The following is a 22351-nucleotide window of genomic DNA, read 5'->3' on the forward strand; positions in this document are numbered from 1 at the left end:
TCACTGTGTGCTTAAATCAGTTTTGGAGGTGGAACTTTAGCCTCTAGGTCTTGTCGGAAATTTTCAAAAGAACCTACCTCTCTGAGCTACTGCCAGTTTTCCTATTGTGTGCATATACAAAAATCTCATTTTGAATCTCGATAAGCTCTTGGCTTTAATAATGTCTTAAGACTGCAGGTTTCATAGCTTATTTATCATGCACTGAATAAAAAAAAAATCCTTTTGTTGTTGGTAAATTCACTGCCTTTCAGTTTCCTTGAGTATCAGCTTGCTTTGTATTGTCTGAGGAGATAAAGGGGAACACCCCACTTAACCTCTCAACATCGTTCTCTACTCCCTTTTCAAGTAATTTTCATATGCCTGTAATACTGTATAACTTGTATAAATGCTACCTTTTAAGAGAAAATAATGCAATCTCTCAGTATCCATATAATGAACTATCTCTGATACATTCCCCTGCCTGATAGCGTTGTGGTTTTTTCCATTGAGGGATGCCTTATTCGATCGTTCTGACAAACTGCTGTTTTCTTGTAGCAAAATTGTTCAACATAGTGTTTTTACTGTTTTGTCAATAAGCAAAGGAAATAAAAACCTTATGGGATTTGAACAAGAACATTCACACTCCGTATGTGAGCAGCGTTTGAATTGGAGTGTGGTGGGGAAGCAGAGTGTAGTATGCAACCTGTTTACTGAAGCGCATGCCAGCAAGTGCGATTTCATTCCCATTTGCTAGGATCTCACTTTGGGCCCACTTTCTCTCTCCTTTTCCTTTTCCTTCTTCCTTCTTCCTTCTTCCTTCTTCCTTCTTCCTTCTTCCTTCTTCCTTCTTCCTTCTTCCTTTTCCTTTTCCTTTTCCTTTTCCTTTTCCTTTTCCTTTTCCTTTTCCTTTTCCTTCTTCCTTTTCCTTTTCCTTTTCCTTCTTCCTTTTCCTTTTCCTTCTTCCTTTTCCTCTTCCTTCTTCCTTTTCCTCTTCCTTCTTCCTTTTCCTTTTCCTTCTTCCTTTTCCTTTTCCTTCTTCCTTTTCCTTCTTCCTTTTCCTTTGTTCCCTCACAATATCTGATACTATCAGCTTTTTTGCTTTAATTGCTGGTTTGGAACCGAACCCTTTTATTTATTTATTTTTTAAGTGCTCATCCTGACAGTGGACTTACAAGACGAAATTATGCAGTACCTACTGCAGCAAAATGTTTCTAGTAGGACCTGCTGTTTCCTTGGGGCATTATCAGGCAAGTGGGAGCTCAGTAGAAGGGAAGAAGTGGATCTGTTGATGACCAGAATACTTGGGATCTCTCTGAATTTAGGCTGTGTCTACAACTAAATTTCAGCTTTTTGATGATCAGTTAACAAATGGTATAAAAGCGTGAATTGAATGGAGCTATTCTTTTTTTTGTAATCACACGAAGAAAAGATTGAATGCAGGAAACTTGAAGTTGATTCAAGTGACGCAGTCTTATATAATACGTATTAAGCCTGTGGAAGGCATTGCCACAAGCTATCTACAGATGCTTCTGAGGATAAAAAGATCATCCAGAACTGCTTTAGATAAGATTCAGACTGTTTCAGAGGACTGTGAGTTCAAAATGGAATAAGCCTTTCATTGATTAGCTGCTGTTTCTATGCACTAATTGTTCATTAACTGACCACTTCAGGTAATATTACATACTTACTGCTGGCTACTTGTTGGGAGCACACTGAATTAAATAAATTTTATGCCAGTTCTCTGATAGGATGCCGCAGTTTCTGTGTTTGCTATCAATTCTGAGTTTAGACAGGTTCAAATTATGTTGATTAGTCTATTTTGATGTCAGTGCTCCCTATCTGTTGAGACTGACACAGCTCCACCCATCCATTAATGAATATGTTAATTAACTCCTATTAGGCACCCAAATATGGCTCCGGAGCCAGGGAAATAGTGACAGCTGATGGCCCTTTGGGGCATAAATGGCTCCTCGCTATGGTCAATATTCTCCACTGCTGAAAACGCTTCTTACTTTTTTGGACTTCCACTCACTTAACTCTCCCTCCGGCGGTTGTTTACAGTACTGAAGTGCAACCGAGAGTTCAAACAGGGTAGCCTTAAAAGCTGCCTTAATGACATCTATAGAAAAATCATCTAACTCAGCTTTCATCTTCAGACAGAAGGTCAGAGTTCACAGATTTTGTTGTTAGGCAGCTTCCATTTCGACCCCTTTCCTTGCCTGCCCTATCTAGCCAGTGGGTTAAAAGGCTGCTTAAAATATCCAGTTTCTTTCTTGATGCATCAGAAGTCCCAGATACTCTGGGGATCAAGAAAAGTACAAAAACAGTGTTTCAGTGCTCTCGGTTCCAGATGGACCTGTTTTCTAATGCTGTTTATTTCAACTCCACGGCAGAACAAGCCCTGTTTGGAAGCGGTATTTGTGCTTGGCTCGGCAAGGGACGGGTAGGCTTTGGGGTTAACATGGTTCCATCGAGAGACTTCTGGGTGGGCTTTGGATTAGCACACCACAAGCGCACTCACAGCCAGCAGAAGGTGGGTTATGCTTTGGGTTGCTGCCTCTCCAGGTGCGCGGTCTTATATCTGCTGGGCACAGCAGTGTTCCCTCTGGCTGGAAGAAACATGCAAATGGAGAAAGGTGCAGGGAAAGGAGGTCGAAGCACTCATTGTTTTCCCCTTTCACCTAAGTCACAAAAACAAAGGCCGATATAGCCAGGGCAGGGTGGGCATCGTTCTGACCAGAAGCTGTGTGTTGTATCTTAGATCATTGCACGTCTTTGGTGATCTCATGTTTTCCAACATATTCACATGACTTGGACTCAGAATTTCTATTTTCAGAGAAGTTTTAGGCACGCTGGAGCTGAAGGCCCACTGACAGAGAGATGTAGACTAAATTATTCCTGTTAAAACAGATCTGATTTTTCAAGAATACTGCACGGACAATAATAGCTCCGGTAACTTCAGCTCTAGGGATCCCTATGTAAAGACACACACGCCATGTGTAGCAAACCAGCTGTAGCTCACCCACCTCTGGGTCCCAGAATCCTTCTCTCTGCTTTACGCATCCTTCATGCAGTCAGGTTTTAATATCTATTAAGACTCTAAATTCAGCTGCCCTTTATATAGCTGTGAAAAAGTCTATGGAGCTTTCTCATGCTTTTTTGCTGTATGACTGGGATATTCTGCCATAACTGAGATACATACTTTCAAAATGGTATTTGTAGGAGGTATAAATAGTTTTTCTGGATGATCCTGTATAGGAAAGTTATAGGACTGACAACACTGCAGTTATTTACTCATTACAAGCTACACTACTTGACTGTGTTTGGTGTTGGTCAGTATTAGCCTGAAGCAACCACTCTGTCATGGGAGAAGAGGTGTTAATTCCCTTCCTGTGCCACAGCAGCCCAGGCTTTAACAAAGATACTGTGTACAGTGAACTGTGGAAACATACAGGCTTGTAGGTAGATGTTATACTATTGCCAGTGATTTTGGGTTTGGGTTTTTTTTATTATCTGGTTCAGATGAGACAGACTTGTAATGCAAAAGTTAATTGGTGACTGAGAAAAGGACCCAGATACGTGAGTTTTTAAAGTGTTTTAGTGGACCTGATGGACACAGGAGTTTTGGTCATTGTTTTCAGAGCTGAGCTTATCTCTGAACTGACAGCTAAAGGTGAAGGAGCTGCAGATCCATAACTACTCAGATGTGAAATAAAAAAGATGATTAATTCAGGACACTTGGAAGCCAAGGAGTGCCAGTAAAAGGAGCCAGGCTTTTTTGGCTGCTATAGGTGCATTAATTGAGGAAGATGTGTTTGCTTTAGGGCATAGCTAGTCAAACTTCAAGCAACACATTATTTCTCATTTGGAGGAGGGAAGGGATAGCAGTAAATGTCTTCACAGAGGACAATGGAAGCCCTTGTACCTCTGTCAGACCGCTGCGGTATTGTTTAGAGCAGGGAAACATAAAGACCTCATTATATCTATATACTCTTGATGTTAATCTCTGGGGTGTTCCGTGTGAGAAAGACCTTTAGTGCCAATGAGCAGGCAGTGACTTCAAGAATTTGGCTGAATAGACTTATCTGGGCAAAGAGACTGAAAAAGGACATAGCATGAGATGGTTGCAGTACTAGGAGGAAGAGGGAGCCTGGGAGTCCTGCGTGGATTACAGCAGAGGTAGGGCTTTAATAATCCAGCAAACATGTGGGCTGAGTATTTCCAGCAGCAGTTGTTTCTCCTTTGGTCCTTCCAACAAAAATTGTGATTCTCTGTGGTTAAAACAGCAAAATAGAATGGAAGAAAACTGTGTGTTGCTCTTTGGAGAAATTGATGGGATGGCATTGTTTCTTTACGTGTACTGATCGGCTCTTGTGCAGGTTCAGTTTTTGCCTTAAGATGCCAGCACTTAAAGCAAAAGGCATCAGTCAGGCTGCAGCATTAAGTCAAGAAAGATGCACCAGCCTGAATACCCAAATAAGGACATTAATGTTTGACCTTTTCTTCAGGAGAAGAAGAGTGAATGAATATAGATCAGGTGGCCAGCAGCAGCCAAGAATTGCCAAAGCCAAATGATACACAGTGAGGATCTACCTGATAGAGAAAGACTGTAGAGCACTATTGTACGTAGCAGAGAATCTTGCCAAGGCAAATGTTCATTCACTTGGTTACTTTTTTTTTTTAAAGACTAAGAAGTTCCAGATCAGCTGATGGCTTTGTTCACAAAGAGAGTTTTACAATACCTCTGACCACATTTAAAGTTTTTTAAAAGAATGCACACAAAATCCTAGAGACGTGTCCAGTCATTACACTATTCATGTGGGGTATGTTGTAAAGCCAGAAGAGGGTGAAATTCTGAAGACATTCCAAACTGAATAATGAGCCTAGATATAAAAATATTCTGAAAAAAAAAAAATCTGTATTAACTGAGAATGTGAGAACTTTCATTTCCATCTAGAAGCATGTGTGTGTTATTCTCGATATCCAGTTCTGTATGTCCTGTTGAATCAGCTGTGTAGGCAGTTATATCTTGGAGAAGTTCTTTGTAACGTGTTTCTCTTTGCAGCTGATCTTATATCCTTAATGAAATCTTTTAAAGGGGAAAGAAGAATTTGCGCTGAAGTCAAAAGGCTGCTCAGACTGGAAGTATATAACAGCCCTTTCTGAATAAAATAAATATATAACATAATCTCTGTGTGTGGCTCATCCTGTAAAATGGGACTGTTGTAAAAACTGTGTTTGCATCAGATATAATCCACCTATTCTGAAAAGAGTCACTGTGAGATTTTTAACAGAGATATTGATATGAGTCTTGAATACAAAATTCAGGCAAAAGGTTATCAGATGCTAAGGGTGCTTGTGTTGAAAACAAAACCTGTATTGTGTATTTCTCTTTTTTAGATTTGACCAAAAATTTGGATGCATGCAAAACTGAAGATTTTTTGTAAGTTTATCATCTTGAGTCTCGGAGCTTTGTTCAGCAAAAAGCCAGATCTAGACAGGTGCAGAGGTAGGACAGAATAATTTTTGTGACTTCTTTGGAGTGTGTTTGGGAATCAGGGTGGTGAGACTCTCCAAAGCCCTTCAAGAAGTATTTATTAGTAAGGAAAGCAACATTTCCTAGCGGAATGAGTTATGCTCCATTTTTCCTAGTCTCCAGAAACCATTTCCTTTCCTGAAAGCATCAAAACAGCCAAAAGGCACTAGTGACCAAACAACATGATTACAAGTAGAAATAATTACACAAATTAGCCTTTTGGGACCTATTGTAGACATGGAGGATACATTTGAAGTTAAGATCTATATTCCCAGAGTTCAGATGTGTTTGAGTTTCTAGTTTTGGCATAGGCTTGTCCTACTTTCAACTAACTAGTTTGCTAGTGTTTTCTTTGGCTATTTTTCCTGAGTGGGCTTTTTCACTGTGACTCATGCAGGATAAAGCAAACTAGTTCGGAGTGTGTGAAAGCAGACTTCCGGAAGAGTACCAAGGCAAACTATATAAATCCTAGACATCCTAAAGGCCTGTTGCCTTTGAAAACCCATAAAGCCATTCTCTGGATGGAGCAATGCCTACAACTTACAATTGATTCCTTTTTTTTTGTAGTCTAGTTAGTGACTAGATTGTGTACATGGCAGAGAAGTGCTGGTTGGAACAGAGCTGGTAGAAATGCAGTTCAGTGGTTAAACAAAAAATGAATTGGGAAGGTGGAAAAACTGATTTTTTTTTTTTTTTAAATCCCGTTGAAGCGATTTTTAGATTGTTTTGGGTTGGTTTGGGTTTTTTTCAGTTAGCAGGAGAAATTTATGGTGGTATGCAGAATGACCCTCTAAATGAACATTTTAATGCTGGGCAAAATGGAGAATTAAGTTATTCCATTAGCTTCTGATGCCCTGGCCTGATTTTGTGTTATTCTAAATGCTGAATGCCATACTAAAACTTTTTTCAGGCATTTTCATTGTTAGGTAGGGATCAGATATGCCTCTCAGTTGTTTCATCAAGAAAATATTACTGAAGTTTTAAATTTTCATTTGCGACCAAAGTAGCTGCTAGGCTCCAATCTGCTATAAGCATCTCTTAAATTCACTAATGAGATGTTAAAACACAAAATCAAGTTACATTTAGGTAATGGGTTTTGGGGGACGAAAAATGTACTTTTATTCATTTTATTATTAATACTGATGTATTGTAGCTAAGCAGAGGCTGTAGAAAACATTGGTGATTTTATCCTACTCTACCTTCAAAGCCACCAATGACATAGCTATTAGGCTGTGAAATTTCCCCTTTATTTTGAAAAGACATCATCCCCCTCTCTCTGTGCATGGGATAATCAGGAGTGTCATGGCTTCTGCATTTGTTGGTATTGTCATCATTTTGGGAAGCCCCCTCCTAGTGACTTGAATGCTTTCTAGCAGTGCACGTCCTCGAAACTCGAAAACTCGAAACTCAAAAAAAGCCCCAAACTTCTGCTTTAAACCAGTCTTCGTTATTTGAGGGAGGGTTTAACTCATCCTTGTTGAGTGCTTCAGATTAGTGGTTCTGAGGTTTTCTAGGTTGTATTTTTTGGTTGTATTTATGCAACAAATTATTTTATAGCTTCTTGGGGTTTTTGGAGGTGGGAGGGTTGTGTTGTTTACATGCTGTGGATTGATTGCGAACAGTTTCCCAGAGAATATTCAGTATCTGAAATTTCAGCTGGGTTGATTAGCTGTGAATGCTTGCATATGCTGCGTGGCATTGTTCCAGTTCCTGGATTCAATGAGCATAACAACTTTGGCAGTCCGGATTTGGTAAAGTAACGATGGAGTCTGGGAGGCACCAGGTCCCTTCAGCTCCTATTGGCAAAGAGAGAGGGGTAGGTCCCGTTGAGGGACCTGGACAGAACAGGATGTAAGGAAACCAATGAGACTTCCCTCTTCTTTCTTGGGTAGCTGTACAAGCTCTCCCAAATACAGGTTCTTTTATGGCCTGGGGAATACCTTGAGCAAGGTATTGCACCCCTTTTGGTGCTGCCACTCACTGCTTTTTTTCCAGGGCTTACTCAGCTGGCAGAGGTGAAGCTCTAAGAGTGAATTTAAGCAGGAGCAACACTGGGAAGGGGTGGAACTAGGGAGAAATGCTTTAATGAACACAATATGTTTCTGCAGATAAAGATTATACTCAAACCCTTTAAGTACGTGTTATTCTTTGAACATAGAGGGCTGCATTTGTTTCATTTTTTTACTGTCACACTTTGGTGTGATTGGCAGCGTATCTGTTGAGAAGAGTCAGAATAACAGCCAGGGAGAGGTTTGGCGGGTCAGAAGAGTAGGCAAGCAAAGCTGTCCGGCATATGGATGTCTGCAGTGTCGCAGCACACAGCCTGGGACTGGCGCTGCTCTCTCAACTTCCCAGAAATCAAAAAATCAGTGGCATTCCTTCAGTCCAACTGAACAGACGTTTGGCCCAAACGGATGGGACCTAACCATTGTAAGCAGGCTATTTTTGGATGTATTTGCTTTTCGAGGGTTACAAGCATATGTGTTGAGACAGGGTCTGAATGGCAAGTAAACGTGCTCTAAGAGGGAGCAACCAAGAGCTTCTTATTAGAAGCAGGAATGTTGTCCTTATTTCAGTGCAGAGCTAGTTGCATTTTCTTTTGTTCTTTCAACAGGTTAGTAATTACTGTTGCAGTAATTAGGCTTGATGGAGAGTATATAAGACGATAAATGGTTATTCTGTGCAGTAGTGGGGGATATTTGGTGCCAAGCTTATTATTTTCAGTCAAAGCTAATTATCTCTATTATAATACATGACTCTCTTTCTTGAATTATGAGTGGGAAACTGCTGAATAGATTTTTTTTTTTTTTCAAAGTGCCCTGAACCATGGAGAGAAATGAAAATTAAAAACAATGAAAAGCTTGTTAGACAATGAGAAGACTCATCTGTAAAGCTATTTCTGACAGATTTTTTTCTCTCTCTCATCTCCGGTTATATAAATATCAAATGCTTATCACGAAATAAATTGTTGCATTACATATGATATGGGTATAAAAGTTTAGTTCTGACATCAGAGAAATCGCTTGGGATTCAGTGGATCACGAGCAGGGAGCTGCACGGCCAGTCGATTAGGTGCGATGGTGCTGGCTTAAGGAAGCGGCGAGGTTGCTCTTGCCATGCAGCTGTGCTGCCCGCAGCCTGGCTGACCTCCAAAATACTGAGGTGATCAAGGGATTTACAGATGTTCCTATCGAGCGCCTTTGAAAAATACTGGCTGCCCAGAATAGGCATCTGTGTTGTTTGTATTTAGGGCCTGCCCTGGAAATCGGGACAGGGAAGCTGTGAGCAATGTCAGAAGGGATTATACCCTCTGGCTGGCTTACCTCGAGTGATAAGGTCAGCGGAGAGAGCGCGACTTTGATTAGCAGGGTTTGTCTACTCTGCAGATGCTACCCTGTCATTTATTAATAATGCTGTCATCCCCTCCTCCGCTTACATCACGGTTTCAATTTGTATCAGTGACAGGGCTGATCACCTTTCAAGTCTTAACCAGCTTACGACATACCCTGGGTTTGCTTTGCCCCACACATCCGAATCATGCTGTAACTCGACTCTCTGACTGGTGAAACGCGTAGTAGAGCTGGCAGGTCGATGCCAGCCGCAATGGCCGCAGCTCAGCTGGGCTCCAGGTACCCCTTGCCCTGGCCCTTCTGACCTCACGCCTGAATTTCCTTCCCACGGGAATCAGGGAGCGAGGCCGGGTGGGAGGAGGTGATGTACCACCACGCTCCGTCATAACGCGCCGACAGCCGCTGCTAGCCAGGAGAGCTGAACCCAAGAGCTGGGAAGCGCTCCTGGGCTCCGTGCTGGCGAAGCAGTCGCTGAAATACCTTCGTCAGGCCGTGTAGGGTGATTGATGGGGCAGTGGAAAAGGCAGCTGTTAGCTGTTGAATGTAAATACTCCTGTATTAAGAAGGCACGGGACGGCGGGGAGCTTCTGCTGTTTCCTGCTTTCCATACACACTTTGCCTAATTTTTAAAAGTTGTGATTTTTAGTTGAATTTATTTCCCTACAGAAGAGAATCAGTGAAGCTTTCTTGCGTATTTACAAGGCAGCTTTCCTTAGAAATTCTGTAGCGTGCTTTTCCATGTGCTACACAACAGATGTTTGAAGCTGATTGGTGTCATGTGTTGCGTTTTGCGGTACTTTAATACGTGCTTTTAAGAAACAAGCAGTACAAAGAGAAAACGAGTTACTAAGATGGATAAAATTTTCACAGCGCTAGTATTTGCCTGTCTTTGGTTGCTGCCAGTAAAACCACATCAAACTGTAACTGTGCTGCTCATCTGCAGTTTATGCTAAAAGCTGCTTGACTCTCGTTGGAAATTCCATCCTTTACCTTCATGCTAATTTTTCCAGCAGTCCCTTGCGCCACACAGAAGTTCTGTTTATTGACCTTGCAGATTTTATACCTCTCATAAACTCCAAATCAGACTTTCTCAGCTTTCTCTGGTAGTGCCATCCTTATACAGAGGTGATGTAAGTGGACTGCTGTTCTGATGACATATTTATTTAAATTTATGGTGCAATATAAATTATCTTTCTTAAATTAAGCCTAATCTTATGAACTCTGTACAGGGAACTTATCCTAGAGATTTCTATGTCTGATGTTGAGTTCATCATTGTACTGTCCCAAATCTTAGTTCAGGTTAGTGATGGCGTTTCAAGAGCTATGTCTTAGGGGTGACTGAGCAGAGCCATAGCAAAGATACCTGGCTAATTCAAATTCCTAGTGTCATTGAAAGTCCAATTTGATGAAAATGAAAGGTGCTTTCCACCAATCTGCTTATATATCCTATTAGGCAGTAGCAATATATTCAATAAGGGTGGCAGAGAATGAAAAAAAAATAATAAAAGCAGACACTATTCAAAGACGTTGTTTCAGATTTTTTCGTAATGTCATTATCAATTAAGGTAATCACTAGGTGAAAAAGAATTCACATTTATTAGTATTTGATAACGGTTATTTGCATGAGAGAGGGTTGTAAGATAGGGCCCTGGATTACCTATAGGGTGATAGAAGCTGTGTAAGGGCAGCAATAATATGTAAAGTTAAGACAACAGAGTCAGCTATGCTTCAAATTGCATCTAAATAGGGATATTAAAATATTTATCTGAGATGCAGGAAAAGCGTAAGCCTCTTGACTTTCACAAGGCAAATATATCTATAGCACAAACAGATGAAAATAGAGACAGTTTTCACATAATCAAATCAAATGTGTAGCACTCACTCCTTCATTCCTTGGTCTGAGAATCCAAAATTTAGTAGCTAACCAGAAAATATTCTAAAACATAGTATTACCTGATTAGATCTGGCAAGAAGCAAAACTCCAGACTAGGAACTTGCAGTACCAGAGAACAGGAAAATCCATTAAACATACACAACAGTAACTCATAACTATAATCTTGTATAGATGTGTCTGCAAACTATAACTCAAAAAGCCAAACTAACCCATTTACAGCTGCAGACATCTCAACAGAATAGTTTTAGATGCTGTTAGCCTATTTTTGTTTTATGTCTCTTTTCGTAGCTGCAACTTAACTGTTTTAAAGTGTATCTCTGTGGGAATTGATGGGTTTTATTATGTACATTTCTGTACTATAGGAACGAGAATGATCGATTTTTGTTTATGCTGGTTGTTGTTTGTTTGGCTGCATGACAAGGTTGCTATCAACAGAAGGGATGAAGCATGAGGTAATGACTACAACTTAAATGAGAACACTTGTCATACCTGCTTTTTGCTTGGACTGATCAGCAAGCAAAGTATCAGGGCATAGTTAAATGCCATGTGTTTTCTTTCACGTTTACAAGCTGGCAAGCTTAATGGAAGGTAATCTTTGACATTTCTTAACAGTTTCCTTCGCCCTTGAAATCAAAGCTACTAGTATTGTGCTAAACTACTTAGGATCTAATGAGCGTTTGAGAAAAATGCTCTGTGAACTAAGCATAGAGACCATTTCTTACAACAGAATTTTAGGTTGTTGGGTTTTTTTACGTATTTTATTATCTGGAAGAAATTTAAAGTTCAGCCTTCTACATATCCCCCTTGGTGAAGCCATGCTGACTACTCCTGATGATTTTCTTGTCCTTAATGTGCCTGGAAATGGTTTCCAGGATTAGCTGCTGCTTCACCTTCCCAGGCTCAGGTAGTTCCCTGGGTCCTCCTCCTTGAAGACAAGAGTGACATTTGCTTTCTTCCAGTCTTTGGACACTTCTCTCACTCACTGTGATTGATCAAAGATTATTATTGAAAGTGACCTTGCAATAGCATCTGCCAGCTCTCTCAGCACTCGTATGTGTATCCTTATCATGGCCCGTGGACTAGTTTATATGTCCCAGTTGCTTAAGTATTCCCTGACCTGATCCTCTTCCACATCTTCCGTGTTCCAGCCTTTCTCCTTGGTCTCTGGGACTTGGGATTGCTGAAGGCCTGTTGTGCTGTGAGGCAAAGAAGGCATTCAGTACTTCAGCCTTTTTCATGTCTTGTGTCACCAGGTCTCCCGTCTTGTTGAACAATAGGCCTACATTTTCTCTAGTCTTCCTTTTGTCACCTGTGTACTTATAGAAGCCCTTCTTGTCATCTTTGATGTCCCTCACCAGATCTAATTTCATTTGGGCTTTGGCTTTCCTAACTTTGTCCCTAGGTGCTTGGAAAATGCCTCCATATTCCTCTCAGGTTGCCCATCCTTGCGTCCCCCTCTGTATGCTTCCTTTTTGTGTTTGAGTTTGGCTAGTAGCTATTTGTTCATCCACACAGGCCTCCTGGCATTTTTTTGAATCATAGGGATGGACTACTGTTGAGCTTGGAGGAGATGATCCTTGAATATTAACCAGCTTTCTTGGGCCTCCCTTCTCTCCAGGCCCTTACCCCATGGGACTCTTCTGAGCAGATCTTTGAGGAGGCCAAAGTCTGCTCTCCTGAAGTCCAGTGTTGTGAGCTTGCTTTTCACCCTCCTCCCTGCCTTCAGGATCCTGAACGCCACCATCTCATTGTCTTTTCAGCCAAGGCTGACTTTGATCTTCACATCCCAAATGGGACCCTCTCGTTGGCATGCATGAGGTCCAGCAGAATACCTCTTCTCATTGGCTTCTCTGTCACTTGGAGAAGGAACTTGTCCAGCTTCCTGGATGATCTCCAGGAACCTCCTGGATTGCTTATTGTCCTGCTGTGTTGTCCCTCCAGCAGATATTGGGATGGATGAAATCTCCCATGAGGACCAGGGCCTGCAAATGTGATGATACTGTATAAAGTTGCTTATACTGCTAGGGCGATCCCATGCGGGTGTCCTGGTTTCAGCTGGGATAGAGTTAATTTTCTTCCTAGTAGCTGGTATAGTGCTCTGTTTTAGATTTAGGATGAGAGTAATATTGATAACACACTGATATTGTGGTTCCTCCTAGGCAATGTTTACACCAAGTCAAGGACTTTTCAGTTCCTCATACTGCCCGGCCAGTGAGGAGGCTGGCGGCGCACAGGAAGCTGGGAGGGGACTTGGTCAGGACAGCTGACCCAGAGTGGCCAAAGGGATATTCCATACCATATGATGTCATGCTCAGCATGTAACTAGGGGGAAGCTGCCCGGGGGTGGGACTGTGGCTTGGGAACTAGCTGGGTGTTAGTTAGTGGGTAGTGAGCAATTGTGCTGTGCATCACTTGTTTTGTATATTCTTTTAGCATTATTATTGTTGTTGCTATTGTTATTATTCTTTTCCTTTTCTATCCTATTAAACTATCTTTATTTCAGCCCACAAGTTTTACCTCCCCCCTCCCCCGATTCTCTCCCCCATCCCGTTGCAGGGGAGTGAGCAAATGGCTGCATGGTTGTTTTAGTTGCCTGCTGGGTTAAGCCACAACAGAGGGAAAAGAAGGAACTATACCGATGATAGAGAATATTTATGTTAGTCCAGGACTATGGAAGCATATTCTCTCTTGCACACTGCCTTGCCAGCTGAAAAGGTTACTCCTAATAGCCCTCTCCTATCTGGAGACTTATTACCCACACTAGAGATTACTGTCCCCTCTGACCCGTGTCTCAGCATCATGAGGGCCACTCATCAACCTGCTGAAGTCTCATAAACCTGTTCAAGTCAGGGTAAACTGAGTGAACAAAGACTCAATACTTAAGCATCTTAAGTCAACTTCACTCATTTTGCCTGAAGCACACTCACTTACTAGCAGGTCAGCTTGCTGTAACCTCTGGCAAGGGTGAAAGGCAGCTGGAAAGATCATCTTCTTCAACTGGCATAGCTAGATCTGAAAAAGAACTTCTATCTTTGGCTTTGTTCCACTCTGGACATACTCTGCGTATGACTAATTTGGTTTTTAAAAGAAACCCACAGAATGCTTACCCAAAGAATTCTGCTGCCACAGCATTCCTGCTAAGAGGAAGAATGAGCTACAGTCTTGTCTTGGTCTGGAAGGTGAGAAATCTGATGGTATTTGCAATTATTGGTCTAACCTGGAGAGGAGTGGCCGGTCAAGAGCTGTACAAAACATGAGAGAAATGCTGCTCGGAGATGAGGGCTGCAACATCCACTGGGCATTAACTTGTACTCCTGAACCTGCCTGAGTGTTGAGCAGTGGAATCATGTGGAAGAGAGACCATTTGAAGAAGGCAGAAAATAAAAAAGAGAGAAGAGGTACTGAATAAACTGGAGTCTGTCAAAGGAAACATCAGAGAACAAATGCTTTATGAAAAGGTCTTAAGCTGTTGCTCTTTTCGTTGTCTGACAAGAGATTTTAATAAGGTGTCATCATGACTTAAAAACTTTATTCCTGGACCCACATGGACCGTAAGTGCTTGTTTCTTCTTTTTTCTTGACTAGCTGCAATTTGCTGTCGGTTGCCTGAAGTTCTTATAAAGTTTATGTAAGTTTTAATTCAGGAAAGACTTGGACTCCCTTGGTGGGACCACATCACAAGCAAGGTTGGTGGAACTAGACTCAGCTGCAGGAGAACTCCTCCTCATGTCAAGGCAGCACCTGGCACTGCTGTACCAATGGCTGGATGGATAGGGGATACCAGAGGAGTCTCTGCAAAATCTGGGATAAGGAGCCGGACTCCTCTGGCAGAAATCCATGACAAATTGCAAGTGGTCTTACTGCCAGAGATGAGCAGAAAACCACCTAGGTATGCTTAAGTTCTCCACTCTGGGCAACTGAGCACTTCCAAAGGGCTTGCACTTCCAAAATGTACTGTTGTGTGGAAACAAACCCTTCAGCCTCCAATGTCTGTGATAACCTGGGCACAATCTGACATCCCAGTAGCCATACTCACCACCTTTGCTCTTCTGCTCCTTTTCCTGAATTGTGAATTCCATAGGTCTCAGAAGTTCACTTTCGGGTTTACCATTGCGCTCCCACCACTGTCACCCTCACGTTTCACAAGGCTGAGTGTTTTTTCATGTTTTCCTGAAATTCTGTACTCTAAGTCAGATAATGGTCTGCTTGTTTCATAACGAACCAACTGGGTCTTCATTCCACAGAGTAACTCAAATATGCAGAATGGTAACAGCAAGTGAAGAGGTGCCTTAGCACATGCATTAGATGCAGAAATTAGATATTTCAGAGTTTGAAGTTACTTTTTAATAGGTTCATGTCATAGTACTAATGACAGATGTTATTGCAGCTATTAAAAACACACGTTCTATAATAATTGAAAGTAAGCATAAAGGGGTCTCATGTGAACTCGAGAGCCAATGCTTATATAAAAGTAAGAAATAGAGGGAGAAGCAGTAAGTATTAAAAACTCCTAATAATTCAAGCAACTGAGTTGTGCATTTCTGGATGTGTTGGAGATTTTCCACAGATATTTCCTATGGAAAGAATTTATGAATCAAAGTATAAGAGTTGTCTGGGGAAGATTGGTCCCACATGGATACTGTTGCTGTTCTAACTCATCCAAATCTTCAAAACTATTCACTATGAACAGATTGTATTCATAAGTACAGGAAGCATTTGCATTTTGTATAGCTAAATTAGCTGAAGCAGAAATTAACACACTCCATGTAATGTTTAACCAGAAAATAGAATAGTTGTATGGTCAGGAGACATTTAGAGGGAAAAGATACAAGACAAATTTTGTTCTTGGTTAGGGTTACATAGGAGTGCAGCGGAATAGTTCAGAGCAAAACACGGCCAATTAATTTGCTTTCGACTTGCATTGGCCTTCTTGTGAGTTATTATTTCCTATTTACGAAGAAGGAAGAGCTGAAACCTACATATTTTAGCATCATGGAAAATGGCCAAGACTATTTACCGTGTAGAGACTTATCCTGTATACATTTGAGGGAGGAGGTAGATGCCATTTATCATATTTTATTTTAAATAATGCTACCTGGGTATCAGTATATTTCCCTTCTCCCTTTCCTCTGCAGAATGTCCAAAGCGATACCATCCTCAGAACAACTTTTGACCTGAGACTGTGACGTTACAACTAACCTCAACTCTTCTAGAAGTAAATAGGATCAGAAGAGTTTGGGGATACCTTTGCTTTCTCAGACACATTTAGCAATTCACATCACTGAAATTCCAGATTAAAACAAAACACAAACATGGAGTTCTCTTTTAATTATTTTCCCTGGCTTAAAAATTTTGCAATCAGCTTATCTGTATTAGAAAGGTTGTACTTGTTTAAATTTGTTAGATAACACACCTACACTTGCAAGAAGATTAAGGATGGGCAGAAATGCTACCAAGGTTTCATAATGCTCATGCAAATACTTTTTGTCCAGGAATATCCTGAGTATTAGGATTCTTATTGCTTCCCAGCTTCATCCTGGACAAGTTCAGTGAAGCACATCATATTTATGACCAAAACTTTGGAAAAGTAAATATACCTCAGGTTAGAGTTTTAGGAGTTAAACTATTTATTTGTTTCAACTGGTGTTCCCATCATTACAAAGTATACTGTTTGGAGTTGTCAAGTGATGCAGAGAATCATGCTGAAGGATTCAAGAGAAAGAGTGCTGGGATGGGTTGAAGTTGCCTTGCCCTTGCTGAAGCGGGGGAATTCAACTCTGCTGAACTTTGGTTCCTCATACGCCATGGAGCTGATCCCGAACGGCCTTTTCACTGATCTTCTCAGTGAAGTGGCTTTTTATCTGTTGCCTGAAGGGCTCATCCTTTTATATCAAGGGGATATTCATGAACTTTTGTGGGGGCAGGAATGGTTGCCGAAGCCTGAAGAACTTTTCCATTGAGTTCACGTGGGAATACTCAGCAGAGGCTGTGTATTGATATCTCTAATTTGAACCTTTCCCGGGGTAGCAGCAAATGCATTTCTCTGAGGCTGCCTAGCTCTGGTGAGTGTGTCAAATTTTTAATACACTGTTTGTCCAACACTGGGCATTTTCACTCAGGACTGACTATGCCACAGACTTTTACTTTAGATCTAAACTGGGACATCTAGAACACTCTGGAGCTATATGGATTCAGGTATATGCTAACTTCCCATTAAGGGCAGTCAAGGGGTATATCCCCCCCGGGTTCCTCCCTTCCTGTGTCCCCTCTCGCACTTTGATTTTCACGCTCACCACGTGAGCTAGCAGAGAGTGGCAGTGCCCAGTTTCCCCTAATCTTGAAAACAAGGTGACTGGGACTGAAAGGACCACTGCAGCGTGTGCTCCCACGATCCCCCACCTCACATTCAGTATGTCTTTTCAAAACAAGGTTCTTGCATACCGGCACAGCGTTATGAAGAAGTGTTTACTGCTGTTGCAGTATGTTCTCTGGGACATGGGATGTCCTTCAATTCTTCGGGTTTCTCACTCCAGCATCTCTTCAAGAGGAAAAAGTGAAAGCCTGATACGGCAGTATTTAATTATTCTTACTGCACAAGGTGCAAGCAAAATATCTACCATTAACCATGGATGTTTTAAAACCGTAAACCCATTGTCCATATTTGCTAACAGTTGGGGAAGAAAGTTGATCTTTCCTGAAAATACTGAAGCAGATGGGAGCGGTGTGAATGCCAGAATATCCCTACAAATTCTCCTAACATGAAACAGTTTTGGACAGTTCAGAACATCTGGAGTGAATATGGCAGAGGGAAATGAAAAATTTCTTGAATGTACTTAAAGGCTGAAATAGAATCACAGTGTCGTAGACATGCAGAAACCCTGAATGAAATACACACATGGATATGGCAGAATGCTTAAAAGGAAGTCAGCCTGCTAGGAGCAGAACTATTTTTAGTCTTCTAATGAAGAAAGCAGCTGTATTTGAGAAAGCCAGTCACTCACTGCTTGGAAAATCAGCTGGAACTCTTTCTGGGTCCTGGTGTTTTTGGTTGCGAGAGGAAAATCTTATGTGTAAGCTCTTTCAGTCCTTGAGAACCTTAAATGGCAGTCATCTTGGGTTTTGAAGCACAGTTGGGAGCTTCTTGGGAACAGATTCACAGACTTCTGTTGGAGCCCATGGTCACTCTGCAGTGTTCAACCACTCTTGGAATGAGTGTTTCTTTAGGAGACAGCGAGGATCTGGCAAAGTCCTCTGAGATGTGCATTGAACATAACATGAATTCTGCCTTTTTTTTTTGTTTGTTTGTTCTGTGGTGTGCTGCTTGTTATTCAATGTTTATTTCTGTTCTTAATGTCCCCAGAGCTTTGATAGGGTGCAGCAGTCTGTCCAGTTCATCGTAAAACCTGTTTTCTTATCTTTGTAGTGTTAGGTATGGGCATGGAGGAGAGCCACTTCATTTTGCTGCTCTAGTGAAACAATTGTGAAAATTTGCTGCTCTTTAGGTACTATCTTTGTACAGAATAAGCCCTTTTGTGAGGTTGTTTGGGATTTTTATGAGACACAGATGTCTTTTTCTGTCATATTGCTGAGTTAAATAAATGATCAAAGTAAATTATGTGTATCCTAGCTGTGACAAGAATGGACAGTAGTTATCACAAGGTCAAAACCACTGAATGTGCTTGCTGGAAGTAAAGAAGACAGCTTAATTTTTCCACTGATTTAAGAAACCATTTCTGAATTACTTAAATTAGATGCATCATAAGAGGCTGAATTGAAAGAAAAGGGATTTTAGCTTAAAGCCAGTGTCAGGGAAGCCTGGCCAAAGCCATCTGCCTCGGATGGCCCGGCATTTTTCAATGAGAGGATGAGATCAGTGAGAAGTAGGGCTTGGTTTTGAAAACTTACTTCTGCGGGTGATGATCTATCGATTTCCATTGATGGCCACCTGCCCAAACCGTCAGGAATTGAACAAGATCTTAAAGGTAAGAGGAAGGCAGGGTATTCAGGAAGAAATGCCATGGAGAGGGAACTGGGACCCGGGCTCCGTGGGTATCCCTGCGGCTGGGCAGCTTTTGCAGGCTCCTTCAGTCAGTTCCAGCTCCCACCCTTGCGTTTGGTCTGTTTAGAAATAGGTTCTTTTATTGCCTGTCACATGCTTTAATACATGAAGTGACTTATACAGTGGGGAACCATCTTGTATGTAGCTACTTAAATGCCCAAAAGTTGAAAGGGAGGAAGGGGTTGTAAGCTCCAAGAAGAATATCCTGATCTCTCCCTTTTTAGTAAGACTGTGGCCTGGGGAAGAAGTTGATGCTCTCAGCCTCTTCCCATTTGCTTGTCACCCACCACGTGCCTGCAAAGGGCTATCCCTCTTTGCACCTCCTGGCACATTTTCTTGTATAATCAGGTCCCTAAATCTGTTTCTGCTTGCGCAATGTAGTTTGAAAAAGTAACCTCTGTTACAAGTATCGAAGAGAGGGAAGATCGTTCTGACTGAATTGCATAAGGGGCAATTACATGAGTATTTACTCTGGCGTAAGTCAGGCAGCCTGGGGACAGTGACCAGCAGCTGGAGGGGGCTCGGGGAGCAGGAGCCTCTTTGCCCGACTCGAGGGCAGCCAGGGCAGCAGGTCCGACCGCAGCCTTTTGCTTTCCACCACAAATACCTGAAGCTTTTAGCTGGTTTCAGTAGAGCCTGCTTTGCATAAACCATTTCTATTTTTTCCATTACTCATGTGTCCCTTTGTTAATAACATAATGTAAATAATTCTGTGCTGAATTTGGCATTCATTTGAACAGGTGTAATACTAAAGCAGTCGTAATTGGTTTCAGTGTTCCCAGCCTTCTCTCTGGCTGCACTTTGCAAAGGAGTTTACTTGGTTTTGCTTTTGAATGCTCGTTATTATCATAATTCACCCATCAGTCTGCTGCTTTTAATGTTAATTCACTTTTATAACTTGGTAGGAGGCAAGATTTCAGGCTGCATCCTAAGAGTATTCTTCCTTTGAGTGGCCGGTGTTTTAAATGGATGTGATGGGCATTGGCAAGAAGAGGTTTGTGATATTTATAGTCTTCAGGAATCTGTGTAAAAGTGAAAAAATACTTATTCTGATTCTGTATAAATACCACATCCAAAGCACACCTGTCTTCTGCCATGTGGGCCAGCTAATTGGTTTTTGATCTATTTTTACTGTTCTTAGCTGAAAGGCAATTTTTTTGTTAAGTTTCACAGAAGGCTCTAGAGCTGTTTTAGGGGTTTGTAGCTGTGAAAAATAGCCGTGGTTCTGTTTTTTAAAAAGCATTCTCAAGGAATAATTACAATGATTGAGAATGCTGCTTAAAAAAACAGAAGCGTGTACATTTTTCATAGCTACACGACTCTAAAATGGCTTTGCGGGTTTCTTCACATATTCAGGAAACTTTTAAAAATAAAAAGGAGCAAATCTATCTCTGAGCTTGGCAACAGCTGAAGTTTATATTTCACAAGTATCTGAAAATGGGTTCCTCCCCATTTGCAGATGCAGATGCCAAAGTTTTAAACTGACAGTGCAAAGTTTATATTGCAAGCTTTGTAAAGGAGCAAAGCAGCATTTTTCTGCTCTATGCCAGTCCTGCACTTATGTGTGGCTAGGGTGAAGCCTTGCTGGACAGTTATTATTATTATTGTTGTTGTTTATGAATTCCTTGCCTTGCGGTCGTGCAGAACAGCAAGTCGGCATTGTTGAATCGGGAACTGTAGACATGAAAATAGCAAAAAGGTTGCTCCCACTGCTAAACTTTTGGCAGGATTTTGTATTCCATTCTTGTCTGTATTAAAACACAAAATGTAGTGAATGGGCCAAACCCTGAAATCCTTATTTGGGTATTATGAGAAGAGAGAGAAAAGGCTGTGATTCATTAGGAGGGGGGATGAATAAGAGGCTGCGGAGGAGGTCTATGCAAGGTAGCCGGGGAGCTTCTGATACCTTCTCTGATAACCCAGCAACGCAGGGGTCATCTGAGCACAGCCAACGGTGGCTCTGTCAAGGTGATGCATGAAATAGTCCTCATGCTGGGGGAAACGGGAACAATGTAAGATGTCTGCCACTGATGTGGTATGTCTAAGCATGTCTACGCAGGGTTAATGAGAAAGGGAGGCCATTGAGACCTCTGGGTAAATGCATGCCCCTGCAAAGGTGACTGGGGTGGGAATCATTGCATGGGATGCTCCTGAAACCAACTATTTCAAAAGATTAATTGAGAGATTTCATTTTTTAATGGGAGCACAAAATACCTGGGGTTACCTATTATCTCAAACAAAAGGGTACAGGAAAGGGCACAAAACCTGTCGTTTCAGCATCAGAGCAGTCTCTAAGTGGCAGGTCACTAATCCCACTTCAGTATTCTGCCTGGAGCAACAGGAGTTACAGATATTTGCTCGCATCGTTACCGTATAGTCTCTGATGGTGGTGGTTTGTGGTGTTGTAATCCCACAGAAATTATGTTTTGGCTTCAATACTTTGGCCTGTCTGGGCATGACTGATCGTTATCTGCTCTTTAAGATTAGCTGAAAGTGCCTAGCTAAATGCTCTGAATTTTGTGGTAGAAGAGGATGAGTTTGGGGGCTGGGTCTGTGAAAACGTTGCATAAAAAAAAGCTGTTGTATTTATTTTTCTGTGCTCCCTGGCGTAAATGAAAGAAGAGAAGAGCAGCACAGAGCTGGGCCTGTTTGCTCGGGATATATTCAGTTACTTTTAACTCATTGCACAGGCCACTGCAACCCTAGTAGGCAGCATTTCAGCGAAGGCCAGCGAGTGTTGTAAATAACATCGCCAGGAGAGGGGTTTTTGTTCCTTTCTCCCCACTTTTTACGTTAGATGCTGAATGAGTCGCACACGCGTGTTTGCGAGGGGGGGTTATTCAGCTGATCTGCCTCGTGCTCCCCAGACCTCCCTGATCTCGTGTCCCGGAGGATCTTGAAGATAATTTTAGTAAGAGGCTGTTCTGAGTGTCATTTGGCTCGTCTGTTTACCAAGTCACAAAGTCTCTTCTCATTATTTTTCAGGGATCAGAGGGGACAAAAGTTTAAATATTAGCTCAACTATTTAAACCCTGTGGCAATGCCAGTCTGCTTGGCATGTAGTGTTGAATCTAGTGATAAGGTCGACTGATGACCCTCCGCAGCATTGTAAGAAATACGCTGATAAATTCTCTGTGAGGGATAGGAGGGATGAAGCGGGCCTTACGTTTTAGGACAATTGCTAATCAAAAAACATGCTAAAAACCTGGGCTTAGAGATCTGTGCTGTTGCCCTCCAGTAAACTCCGATTTCCCGGAAACTTCTAGAGTATTCCTAGATAAGCAGTATTGCAGATGAATAACAAAATTTAAAAAAGAGTTCTCCAGTAAAGGCTTTGTGCCTGAAAATATTTTCTGGTATCTAATTACATTTTTGTCCACTAGATGGCTTTTCTCTCCCCTACCTGCAACCTGATACAGCTATCTGAATCAAGCAAATGTAACCTATCTAAAATGATATTACCTACAGCTTAATTCCGACATTGGTAACGCTTTGGTCAAAAATTTCTAATTACATACAGCATACAGAACTTAT

At 41.6% G+C, this 22351-nt stretch overlaps 1 long non-coding RNA gene across 1 annotated transcript in view; it reads left to right on the forward strand.

Moving 5' to 3' along the window:
• LOC142600457 (uncharacterized) overlaps positions 1–22351 on the forward strand; it is a 136504-nt gene that overhangs the window by 105919 nt on the left and 8234 nt on the right. The window contains exon 3 of the long non-coding RNA XR_012833948.1: positions 5380–5488. This is a non-coding gene — a long non-coding RNA (uncharacterized LOC142600457). The remainder of the gene's footprint in view (positions 1–5379; positions 5489–22351) is intronic.

The sequence above is a fragment of the Balearica regulorum genome, chromosome 2 (assembly GCF_011004875.1).
Source record: "Balearica regulorum gibbericeps isolate bBalReg1 chromosome 2, bBalReg1.pri, whole genome shotgun sequence".
Taxonomy (NCBI): domain Eukaryota; kingdom Metazoa; phylum Chordata; class Aves; order Gruiformes; family Gruidae; genus Balearica; species Balearica regulorum.